Source organism: Lissotriton helveticus, chromosome 4_1, assembly GCF_964261635.1.
Source record: "Lissotriton helveticus chromosome 4_1, aLisHel1.1, whole genome shotgun sequence".
Lineage (NCBI taxonomy): Eukaryota > Metazoa > Chordata > Amphibia > Caudata > Salamandridae > Lissotriton > Lissotriton helveticus.
Window position 1 is genome coordinate 1298587942 of NC_136063.1, and position 12737 is coordinate 1298600678.

Here is a 12737-nt window from a genome sequence, read left to right on the forward strand (position 1 = left end):
ATGATGTCATCAGTGATGTCATCAGTGATGTCATTTGAGATGTCATCAGTGATGTCATCAGTGATGTCACTGACCATGTCATGAATGATGTAATATGTGACATCATCAGCAGTGGTTTGCGGGCGCGCTAGTTATAGTGAGTACTACTAACTATAACAGGGGAATTTCAATAGTTTTGTACGAGTAAAATGTCCAGCTAACTATAACTGGTGTGAAACCTATGGTTTTTTAGTGAATTTCAAAGGTTTTTTAAATGCTAATTCCTAACTATAACGAGTGTGAAACCTATGGGACCTTATTTACGAACCCCTTGCGCCTCCTGAACGTCACTTTTTGGGACGTTCCCGTGGCGCAGAAGATTGAGTGATATTTATCAGGCAGGACTAAGCGACTTTTTGTGGCGTAATCCTGCCTGATAAATATCAGTCCCTTTAACGCAGTGTCCTGCGTTAAAGGGGCGTGCAATGGGTGTTGCTGGGGGCGTTCCCAGCAGCATCCATGGACTTGAGTAATTTATATCATCCTCAAAGTCAGTCTTTCAAAAATTCCAAAGTATAGGACATGATAATCCAAATCCAAATGTTTTTCAAGAAAAGTCATAAACTGTATCCGTGGGTCATATCTGCCCAAACGCCGATATTCCGAACGATTGAAAATGACTTTTCTTGAGAAACATTTGGATTTGGATTATCATGTCCTATACTTTGGAATTTTTGATCGACTGACTTTGAGGATGATATAAATTACTCAAGTCTGCCCGAATTGTGTGGGTAAAATTGATGCATATATGGATGGCATATGCACACCTTGTTTTACTAATTTCGTTCATTTTTGAAGTTTCTCTTGTTTTTCCATGTTGATCCACTGTGCGTGCTGACTGGTACCGTGCCTTCCCTTGGCACATTAAAGATAAAGACAAAAGTTGCAGCGACTCTTCGCTGTTTACCCACTCGCACAGCTTGAAGGCAAAATCATTCACAATTTTTTGCGTAGTTCCAATATATTTTTATTCTTCGCTTTTAACAATTCATCCTGGTTTAACTTGCTTTTTTGACAATATGACTGTCCAAAATTACCCATTGCTTCACATGAGGTGGTTGTGCCCATCCAGACCTCGTACCACTTCACGTACGGAACATTAAATTCATGTATCACAGCAGAAATTGATAATCCCAATGCATTTCGGGCCCTCACTATTGGCCCTTCTTCAGGGGAAGCTGTTCAGATTTAAAAATGACATAAAACCTGTATTAGTTTTTTAACAAATGCACATTCCAAGAAAATCTAATCAAAACTCTGCCCCTTTAGAGCATTGTAAATCGTTAATCAACTATAAACCCACAGTCATGTTCCTTCATTGTCGATAGTTTACTGCACGCAGTGACCACCCCCACTCCATCCTCGATGTAAAAACTGCCAATATACTAGCATAGCTTGATAAACAATCAACCTTTCCTTGTGTTGCCTGTATAACCCAAATACTATTTACGAACCCCTTGCACCTCCGGAACGTCACTTTTTGTGACGTTCCGGTGGCGCAGAAGATTGAGTGATATCTATCAGGCAGGACTAAGCCACTTTTTGTGGCGTAATCCTGCCTGATAAATATCAGTCCCTTTAACGCAGTGTCCTGCATTAAAGGGGCGTGCAATGGGTGTTGCTGGGGGCGTTCCCAGCAGCATCCATGGACTTGAGTAATTTATAGCATCCTCAAAGTCAGTCTTTCAAAAATTCTAAAATATAGGACATGATAATCCAAATCCAAATGTTTCTCAAGAAAAGTCATAAACCGTGTCCGTGGGTCATATCTGCCCAAACGCCGATATTACGAAAGATTGAAAATGACTTTTCTTGAGAAACATTTGGATTTGGATTATCATGTCCTATACTTTGGAATTTTTGAAAGACTGACTTTGAGGATGCTATAAATTACTCAAGTCTACCCGAATTGTGTGGGTAAAATTGATACCTAGTCACTTTGAATAAGAATGTACTTACGACTCGTCTAACATTTGGAAGAAATATCTAGTTATATGACAACAGGATACCGACATAACTTGAAAGAAATAAGAACGCCCTGAAGAAGTTCTGTTGTACAGAACGAAACGTGTCAGCTGGCTGTGGTACATAATCTTAAGGAAAATAAAAGCATTTGAATATACACCAAGATTCAGCGCTTCAATAAGGACTCTAAGTGATACGATTTGATTGGGCTGGTTGTGCAAGTGGTGCTGTGCCAAACTTTGGAATATTCTCCACTACTCTCTACTACTCACTCTCTACTACTCCACTACTCTCTAATACTCACTCTCTACTACTCATTCTCTACTACTTTACTACTCTCTACTACTCTCTCTCTACTACTCACTCCCTACTACTCACTATCTACTACTCTCTACTACTCACTCTCTACTACTCTCTACTACTCACTCTCTACTACTCTCTCTCTACTAATCACCCTTTACTACTCACTCTTTACTACCCTCTACTACTCACTCTCTACTACTCTCTCTCTACTACTCACTCTCTACTACTCACTCTACTACTCACTCTACTACTCACTCTCTACTACTCACTCTCTACTACTCTCTACTACTCACTCTCTACCACTCTCTCTCTACTACTCTCTACTACTCACCCTACTACTCACTCTCTACTATTCTCTCTCTCTGCTACTCACTCTCTACTACTCGCTCTCTACTACTCACTCTCTACTACTCACTCTCTACTACCCTCTACAACTCACTCTCTACTACTCTCTCTCTACTGCTCACTCTCTACTACTCACTCTACTACTCACTCTACTACTCACTCTCTACTACTCACTCTCTACTACTCACTCTCTACTACTCTCTCTCTACTACTCACTCTACTACTCACTCTCTACTATTCTCTCTCTCTGCTACTCGCTCTCTACTACTCGCTCTCTACTACTCACTGTCTACTACTCACTCTCTACTACTCTCTACTACTCACTCTTTACTACTCTCTACTACTCACTCTCTACTGCTCTCTACTACTCACTCTACTACTTACTCTCTACTACTCTCTACTACTCACTCTCTACTACTCACTCTCTACTACTCTCTACTACTCACTCTACTATTCACTCTACTACTCTCTACTACTCACTCTCTGCTACTCTCTCTACTGCTGTCTACTACTCTCTACTACTCACTCTTTACTACTCTCTACTACTCACTCTCTACTGCTCTCTACTACTCACTCTACTACTTACTCTTTACTACTCTCTACTACTCACTCTCTACTACTCACTCTCTACTACTCTCTACTACTCACCATACTATTCACTCTACTACTCACTCTCTGCTACTCTCTCTACTGCTCTCTACTACTCTCTACTACTCACTCTCTACTCTCTATTGCTCACTCTCTACTCTCTGCCTCTCTCTACTTCTCTCTCTACTAGTCTCTACCTCTCTACCTCTACCTCTCTACCTCTACCTCTCTACCTCTACACCTCTACCTCTACACCTCTACCTCTACACCTCTACCTCTCTCTACATGCACACATATACACATATATATATGCATATATATGCATATGCATTTATATATATGTATGTGTATATATATATATATATATACATTCACGCTGCCAATTCCGTCAGTTACAAACAGAAATACAGGAACTCAGGAAGCATGTATCGAGAATGATTTATTTCAGCGAGGTATGAGAAAAAGACGCGTTTCGGATTGCTCCTTCGTCAGTGTTACATCGGCTTGTTTGGTCAGACACCATTTTAAATGTTCCTGCATCACTGAGCAAGCAACAGTGACGACGGGTCAATTCACCAAGTCATTCACGACAATGGCGGCCATTTTAACATAGTCAATGTTACAATACATAGTATGCATCGACATAGGAACCCTGGGGTTATAGCATATATTATACACCTTTACACCTGAGTTATTTTTTGAGATATTTATCATAAAACATCATCACGTGGTCAACATCACCAGTTAATTGCAAAAATCTTGCCGTGGATCGGCAAAGGTCCACATATTAGCGGGGTCCGAGTGTCAATAAAGTTAATTCTAATGAATTTCAAAACAATCAAATATTTTTCCCATATTCAGGCCATATACCCCGTAAGTGTACAAAAAATCAGGCCGTGTATCGGCAAAGCCTAATAACCATAGGTGGACCACTAGGTATAAAGTTGGCAAAAAATTATAAACCTGTGTCATGCATAAAGAGAAAAACTTTGAAAAGGTAGCAATATGAACTCATACTCTATCATTCAATGCATCATATACAGCTACAAAATCAATACAGTTCATCAGGAAATCCCATGTAACTATCCCAGGTGTACAGTTAGCTCTTCACTCCTATTAAGCCCCTTCGGTGCCTTGGTTTGCAGGTCTATAATATAGCAGGATTCAAGCCTCCTTAGTCGTTGAAGCCTATTACCCCCTCTTGGGTTAGTTGGAACATGGTCAATACCATAGTATTGTAGCAGCTCTCTATTGCTTTGGTGCTTCAAGGCAAAGTGCCGGGCTACGGGATAGTTTTCATCCTTATTTGCTATCGCCCGCTGATATTCTAGAATTCTGACCTTTACGTTGTGGACCGTGCTCCCTATGTATTTTAGTCCACAGGGACAAATCAAACAGTAAACAACGAAAGGGGTAAGGCAGGAGATGAATTTACTGATCTTCTTCGGTTTCCTACATCCTGGGATGGTATAGTGGAGAACACTTTTGCTCGTAGTGCAGGCCTTACATTTCCCACAGGGGAAAAAGCCCTTCATGTCTCTGAGTGTTCCTGTACGTGGCAGTACGGGTGACAGATGGCTCTGTACTAAGACGTCCTTAAGGGACTTCGCTTTACGAAAGGTCATCAGTGGTGATTCTGGGACATCCGGACCTATAACTGGATCAGTCTGTAGGATGTGCCAGTTACATTTAAACATACGTCTCACGTTCTGTGCATCCTCAGAGTAGCCAGTAATCATCCGAAACTGAGCTTGTTGACTCTTTTTGTAGGCTCTGACACTTCCTATGTTACCATCCCGATCCTTCAAAAGATCGGCCCGAGATATGGCCTGAACTCTCTTATAGGCAGATAGTAAAAGCCCTTCCTCATACCCTCTGACTCTGAATCTAGATATACAAACAGTAGCAGATTTCTCAAAGTCAGAGTCATGTGTGCAGTTACGTTTCAATTAGGGAAGTTCCCCATATCGGATGCTTTTGATCAGATTGGGGGGATGGCTACTCCGTGCGTGGAGAGTGGAATTGCCGGCAGTCGGCTTCCTATAGAGTTCTGTACTGAGAACTCTCTCTCTAACAAATACTGTTAGATCTAGATAATTGACTGAGGTAGTACTTATCTCGTGTGTAAATTTGAGATTCAAGGAGTTCTTATTCAAATCATTAATAAACTCCTCGGCCTGACTGGAAGAGCCCTTCCAGATCAGGAAAAGGTCGTCAATGTATCAACGCCACACGACCACATTTTCACCCCATCTGGCATGTGTATCAGCCAGGGCCATCTGCTCCTCCCACCAGCCTACGAACAGGTTTGCATAGCTGGGGGCGAAGCAGGTGCCCATCGCTGTCCCTGATATTTGCCTGCACAGGTCACCCTGAAACAAAAAAATGTTATTGTGCAGACAAAATGTTATGAATTCCAGTAGCATGATATTATGCTCTGCAAATTTCAAAGGTCTCTTCCTCAGGAAATAAGTGATGGCTTGGATGCCCAGGGAATGGTCTATACAAGTGTATAGACTTGTGATGTCAAGGGTGATCAATAGGAATGCTGGATCCCAGTCAATACTATTCAGTTGGACAATAAAATCCTTAGAGTCTTTAACATAAAAGTCAAGCTCAATTACCAACTGAAAAAAAAATGAGGCTATGTATTTGGAGAGGTTCTCGGTCAATCCTCCTTTGGATGACACGATGGGTCTACCCGGTGGATCCGCCAGATCTTTATGCACTTTAGGGAGTTGATAGAAGGCCGGGATCACCGGTTCATAGTTTTTCAAAAACAGGAATTCGTCCGTTTCGAGCATTGAAAGAGTTCTCCATTTGGAGATCAATTCGTGGTAGGAAGAAATACTCTCCAGATATCGATCTTGTGTCGTCTTCTCATAAAATCTGCCATCATTAAGTTGTCATAATGTTTCACGGCAGTATTGTTCCCTTGTTAGGAGGACAATCTTGCCCCCCTTGTATCTCGGGCCGATCTTTTGAAGTATCGGGATGGTAACATAGGATGTGTCAGAGCCTACAAAAAGGGTCAACAAGCTCAGTTTCGGATGATTACTGGCTACTCTGAGGATGCACAGAACGTGAGATGTAGTTTTAAACGTAACTGGCATATCCTACAGACTGATCCAGTTATAGGTCCGGATGTCCCAGAATCACCACTGATGACCTTTCGTAAAGCGAGGTCCCTTACGGACGTCTTAGTACAGAGCCATCTGTCACCCGTACTGCCACGTACAGGAACACTCAGAGACATGAAGGGATTTTTCCCCTGTGGGGAATGTAAGGCCTGCGCTACGAACAAAAGTGTTCTCCACTATACCATCCCAGGATGTAGGAAACCGAAGAAGATCAGTAAATTCATCTCCTGCCTTACCCCTTTCGTTGTTTACTGTTTGATTTGTCCCTTTGGACTAAAATACATAGGGAGCACGGTCCACAACGTAAAGGTCAGAATTTTAGAACATCAGCGGGCGATAGCAAATAAGAATGAAAACTATCCCGTAGCCCGGCACTTTGCCTTAAAGCACCAAAGTAATAGAGAGCTGCTACAATACTATGGTATTGACCATGATCCAACTAACCCCAGAGGGGGTAATAGGCTTCAACGACTAAGGAGGCTTGAATCCCGCTATATTATAGACCTGCAAACCAAGGCACCGAAGGGGCTTAATAGGATTGAAGAGCTAACTGTACACCTGAGATAGTTACATGGGATTTCCTGATGAACTGTATTGATTTTGTAGCTGTATATGATGCATTGAATGATAGAGTATGAGTTCATATTGCTTCCTTTTCAAAGTTTTTCTCTTTATGCATGACACAGGTTTATAATTTTTTGCCAACTTTATACCTAGTGGTCCACCTATGGTTATTAGGCTTTGCCGATACACGGCCTGATTTTTTGTCCACTTACGGGGCATATGGCCCGAATATGGGAATAATATTTGATTGTTTTGAAATTCATTTGAATTAACTTTATTGACACTCGGACCCCGCTAATATGTGGACCTTTGCCAATCCACGGCAAGATTTTTGCAATTAACTGGTGATGTTGACCACGTGAGGATGTTTTATGATAAATATCTGAAAAAATAACTCAGGTGTACAGGTGTATAATATATGCTATAACCTCATCGTTCCTATGTCGATGCATAATATGTATTGTAACATTGACTATGTTAAAATGGCCGCCATTGTCGTGAATGGCTTGGTGAATTGACCCTTCGTCGCTGTTGCTTGCTCAGTGACGCGGGAACATTTAAAATGGTGTCTGACCAAACAAGCCGATGTAACACTGATGAAGGAGCAATCCGAAACGCGTCTGTTTCTCATACCTCGCTGAAATAAATCATTCTCGATACATGCTTCCTGAGTGCCTGTATTTCTGTTTGTAACTGACGGAATTGGCAGCGTGAATTCATTCGCGGCAGGCACCGCCGCGTTCAGGCACCCGCCCGGGAGTGCAGAGTGTAGGTGCAGTTTGGAGGGTTGATATATATATACATACATATATAAACATATATAATCTGCATATCTATATAAATACAAATATAAATGCATGCATACATATACATATATGCATACATATGCATGTTATTTACATGAAAGTTTGAAAAACACTAATAAAAGCAAAGCTAAAAAGCCACCTCATTACAAACAGAATGGCTTTAACTTAAACGAGGGCGAGATCTATTGCATTTTCAATGCTTGTTTACTTTGGTTCCATCAAGAAGGCATTCGGATGTGTCACGCATTTCCCATAAATTCTGAATGTTAGCACTCTAGTTGCTCATTAGATCACTGTAGTAAAGCTACTGCTCACCAGGGGTCTGTTGCTGGTATTCAAAGTGCATGTTTCAGTCTGCATGTCAGAATTTTTTTAATGAAATAGAAGAGGATTTGAGAAGTCAAAATGTGCCCTAATTTTTCTTTCTTCAGCACTAATCATAATTTCTATGGCAAAATGAACCCCCTCATTTTGTTCCTTTGCAAATTAAATGTTTTAAGTGTTACCACTTTATTCCAATCAAGATGACTTCAGGTGTGCCATACTTTTGTCATAAGTAAGACTGTTAGCGCTCTAGTTGTTCTTTAGAACACTCTGGGACATTCTGTCATTGGGATATACTTGGGCTACATCTGGGGGGTATTTGTGCTACATTTGGGCTCTTTTGTCTCTTGTGGCCATCTTGGGAGACTTATTTGTTATGAAGTTTCCTAATTTCCTCATTTACTACAGTCTCCTCAGTAGGAAATACTTTCAGTTTTCTACTTTGATTCCATCAAGAAGGCATTCAGATGTGACACACATTTGCCATAAATTCAGAATGTTAGCACGCTAGTTGCTTATTAGATCCCTGTAGTAAAGCTACTGCTCACCAGGGAAGTCTGCTGCTGGTATTGAAAGTGCATGTTTCAGTCTGCATGTCAGAATTTTTTAATGAAATAGAAGAGGATTTGAGAAGTCACTCAAAATGTGCCCTAATTGTTCTTTCTGAAGCTCTAATCATACTTTCTATGGCAAAATGAACCCCCTCATTTTGTTCCTTTTTAAATTAAATGTTTTCAGACTTACCACTTCATTCCAATCAAGATGGCTTCTGGTGTGCCATACTTTTGTCGTAAGTAAGACTGTTAGCGCTCTAGTTGTTCTTTAGAACACTCTGAGACATTCTGTCATTGGGCTATACTTGGGCTACATCTGGGTGATATTTGGGCTACATTTGGGCTCTTTTGTCTCTGGTGGCCATCGTGGGAGACTGCATGTCAGAATGTTTTAATGAAATAGAAGAGGATATGAGAAGTCACTCAAAATGTGCCCTAATTTTTCTTTCTGCAGCACTAATCATACTTTATATGGCAAAATATACCCCCTCATTTTGTTCCTTTTCAAATTAAATGTTTTAAGAGTTACCACTTTATTCCAATCAAGATGGCTTCAGGTGTGCCATACCTTTGTAATAAGTAGGACTGTTAGCCCTCGAGTTGTTCCTTAGAACACTCTGGGAAGCTGCAGTAGAACACAAAGGAATCAACTGACAGTCTCTGTCCTTGTTGGATGTACATGGTTTACTGAGAATGTCAGACTTCATTCTCACATGACTGAGAAAGATAATGTGAATTTACAGAAAATATGCTTTCATTTTAGTTTATAGATCCCCTTCCAAACCACTGTGGGAAAAGCATGAGATAATAGTTTTCTTTCAAACATGATTCATGATATCCCAGCAGAAGGATTTTTCACATGGTAAAATCACCTTAGAACACACCATAATTCCTAAAATGAGTATGGTACCATCAACAAATGATTTATGATGTAACTAAAGTCCTAAAACCTTCTATTAACTGTAATGCTTTTTAATGAGGTGATATCATGTATATTGGTCCCAAGATGGCTGCCAAACACTTTCTGGATGAAGTGCTGACAGCCAATCAGATCTCACGATGAGATGTGTGGTTAGGCTCCACCCAGATATATATATATTTTTTTCTTTTGATTTTCTCAGGAACTACTGGAGGGATTTACACCATTTAACCAAAAGGGTGATCTGCGAACCAGACCCTACCATTTCCCCAAATTTGGTGTAATTCCGTTCAGCGGTTTGGGCTGTAGCTGTGTCTAGTCGTCCTATGGAAATGAACATGGGGAAAACACGTTTTAGGACCCCCCTTTGTTCTCGGCCCCCGCTTGAGGAATCTTCCCAAGACTTTCAGGGAAGGAGCGGAGCGGAGCGGGCCATCTTCTTTGAGAAATTGGCGAAGATTCAACAACCGGCGCCAAAGTTATTCCCAATAGAATGTTGCGGATTTCCTATGGAAACTAGGTCCTAACTATAACTACCTACTGGCGACTGCCAGTAGGTAATATATATATATATATATATATATATATATATATATATATATATATATATATATATATATATATATATATATATATATATATATATATATATATATATATATATATATAAATGTAATTTGCCAACTGACTAGAGCCCTCGCCCCAGCCCAGTTCCAAATGACGAAGGAGCAGACCCGTGAGTAAGTGCTCAGTCAAGGTGCTTTATTTTATCCAGCAAGACAGCCGCCATTACGCGTTTCGCCTTTCACAAAGCTTGATCACATGGCAAGTTGCTTAGAGCTGGTACCGGTATTTAAAGTGCTAGTGCGCGGGCAATTTCACAGTACAAACAACATAGAAAAAATACTGTTAAACCATGTCGTACATAGGAATTTGAGCATAAATGCACTTTACACATTTGTACAATTTATAAAATATATAAATAATTAAATATTTTAAAATTCATTGTAAATTCATGTAAAAATACAAAGGATTTCCCAAAAAATCATGTATAATAATTATACCTGGTAGAAATAAATCACTACTGCAGATGTGTACTCCACATGTATCTCTCGAATAAAGCCCCAGTGGGCATAAACTCTTTGCTCAAATAGTAGTTAAATTCCTAATAACTGTCTGACACCCTGAAAAAAATACCGGCATGTAAGAGATCAACAAAGAAATGTGCATTTTAAAAATAAAAAAAACGTGCTTTTGCTAGTGCAAAAATACATAGAGCCAATACTCCTGGTGTAACTCTCTTCTAGTAGCTCATTAAATTTTGAATATTCAAAAGAAGAAGTGAGGATGCCTCTATAATCAGAAAAATACTAAAATAGACGGTTCCACTACAACAATTATATACAGTACAAGCTATGATCAAAAACCTACAAAGTATAAAACCCTAGATTAGCATTCCTACCTCCTAATACTCCTTGGTAAGTGTGAACCTTTGTTGATGTCAACCTCTGTCTTGACTACCCCCAAGGAAATATTACTAACTAAAATGACAATTGCTTTGTTGATGCTTCGGGATAATGGCTAAAGACATGTGTGCATGTCCTCCGTGGCGTTTAACCCGTTTGGCTGTTTACTGTCCAATTCTAGAATGTACCGGGTTTCGAGTAGGCGAAGCCTCGCCTCTCGATCTCCACCTCTTTTCATGGGCCATATACAATCTATGACATAGTAAGATAAATGTGACGGATTTGAACTCTGCTCAATTTCAAAATGCCTTGCCACAGGGTAGGCTTGGTCCTTGGTGTTAATTGCCCTAATGTGCTGAAGTACACATTTGTGGGCCGGTAAACGAGTGCTCCCCACATACCTAAGCCCACACGTGCACTACAGCACATAAACCGCATAGTCCGTCTTACAATTCAAGCGCTTGGTAATTTCACTGGGTTTTTGTGAAAAAGGGCTAACATACTTAGTCTTATTTATCCCATGCCTACAAGCATTGCATTGAGCACATTTTCTGAAACCTCCACACAGGGCCTTCCATGTGCCAGACATCTGAGGTTCAAAGGTATTTTTGACCAATGATTTGGCCATAGATGTAGATTTTCTAAATGTCAGTAAGGGTCTATCTGATACTCTATGACCAATCGTTGGATCTCCATGTATGAGATTCCAATTGCGATAGATTATTTTTCTAATGACAGAGTGTTGTCTACTGTAAGTAATGATCATGCGTGATATGATCTCATTTCCTAGGGAAGTTATATGGACATCATGTCCTTTAGGTGTGAATGCTACCTCTTGGGACATAAGCTGCGTCCTTCTTAGAGCAGCCTCAATGATGATACTGGAATATCCCCTTGCTAATAATCTGTGCTTGCTGACTTCCTGAGCCATCCTACACTCCGCATCACTGCTGCATATCCGCCTGATGCGCAGCATCTCCCCATACAGGATGCTGCGAATCAAGTGGCATGTATGGTGACTTGCAGCGTGAAGGATGGTATTGCCCGCTGTCGGCTTTCTGTATAGTTTGGTCTCTATATTGTTGTCCTTAATATAAATTTCCATATCCAGAACGCTAACAGATTCAGCATGTATGAACGAGGTAAACTTCAAGTTCAAACCGTTGTTGTTAAGCTTACTGACAAAATCTTTAGCAGCACTGTCTGTGCCCCTCCATACAAAAAATAAATCATCAATATACCTGAGATAGGTGACCACATGTTGCTCCATGATCTCCCGGAGTTCCCCCGCCAGGACCTGTTCCTCCCACAGCCCCATGTGCAAGCACGCGTAACTGGGGGAGAAACAGGTCCCCATGGCGACACCTCTCACTTGTTGAAATATTTGGTTATTGAACAAAAAGTAATTTTGCTCTAAACACATTTTTGTCATGGCTAGCAACATCCTATTGTGCACCCCACAATGTATGGGACGTTTCTCTAAGAAATGTTCAATTGCTTTAAGTCCATCCCGATGTCCAATTGAAGTATACAAGGAGGATACATCTAGGGTCATAAGTAATATTTTTTTTTATTTTTTTTATTTTAGGTATTTGTAGAGCGCACTGACACCTTGCAGGCTTCCTGGCGCTAGCGAATACTCTACAGAAGGAAAAGAATAAAGAATGACGAATGCCGAGGTGTCTGTGCAGGCAAGCCGAAACATTTTAGGGGAATAGCCAGGT

At 40.6% G+C, this 12737-nt stretch overlaps 1 long non-coding RNA gene across 1 annotated transcript in view; it reads right to left on the reverse strand.

The window, feature by feature from the left end:
- Window positions 1–1017: 1017 nt before the first annotated feature.
- The window catches only part of LOC144827501 (uncharacterized), a 154758-nt gene continuing 143038 nt past the window's right edge, over window positions 1018–12737 (reverse strand). The window contains exons 3-4 of the long non-coding RNA XR_013610219.1: window positions 10612–10731; window positions 1018–1217 (exon numbers count right to left, since the gene is read on the reverse strand). This is a non-coding gene — a long non-coding RNA (uncharacterized LOC144827501). The remainder of the gene's footprint in view (window positions 1218–10611; window positions 10732–12737) is intronic.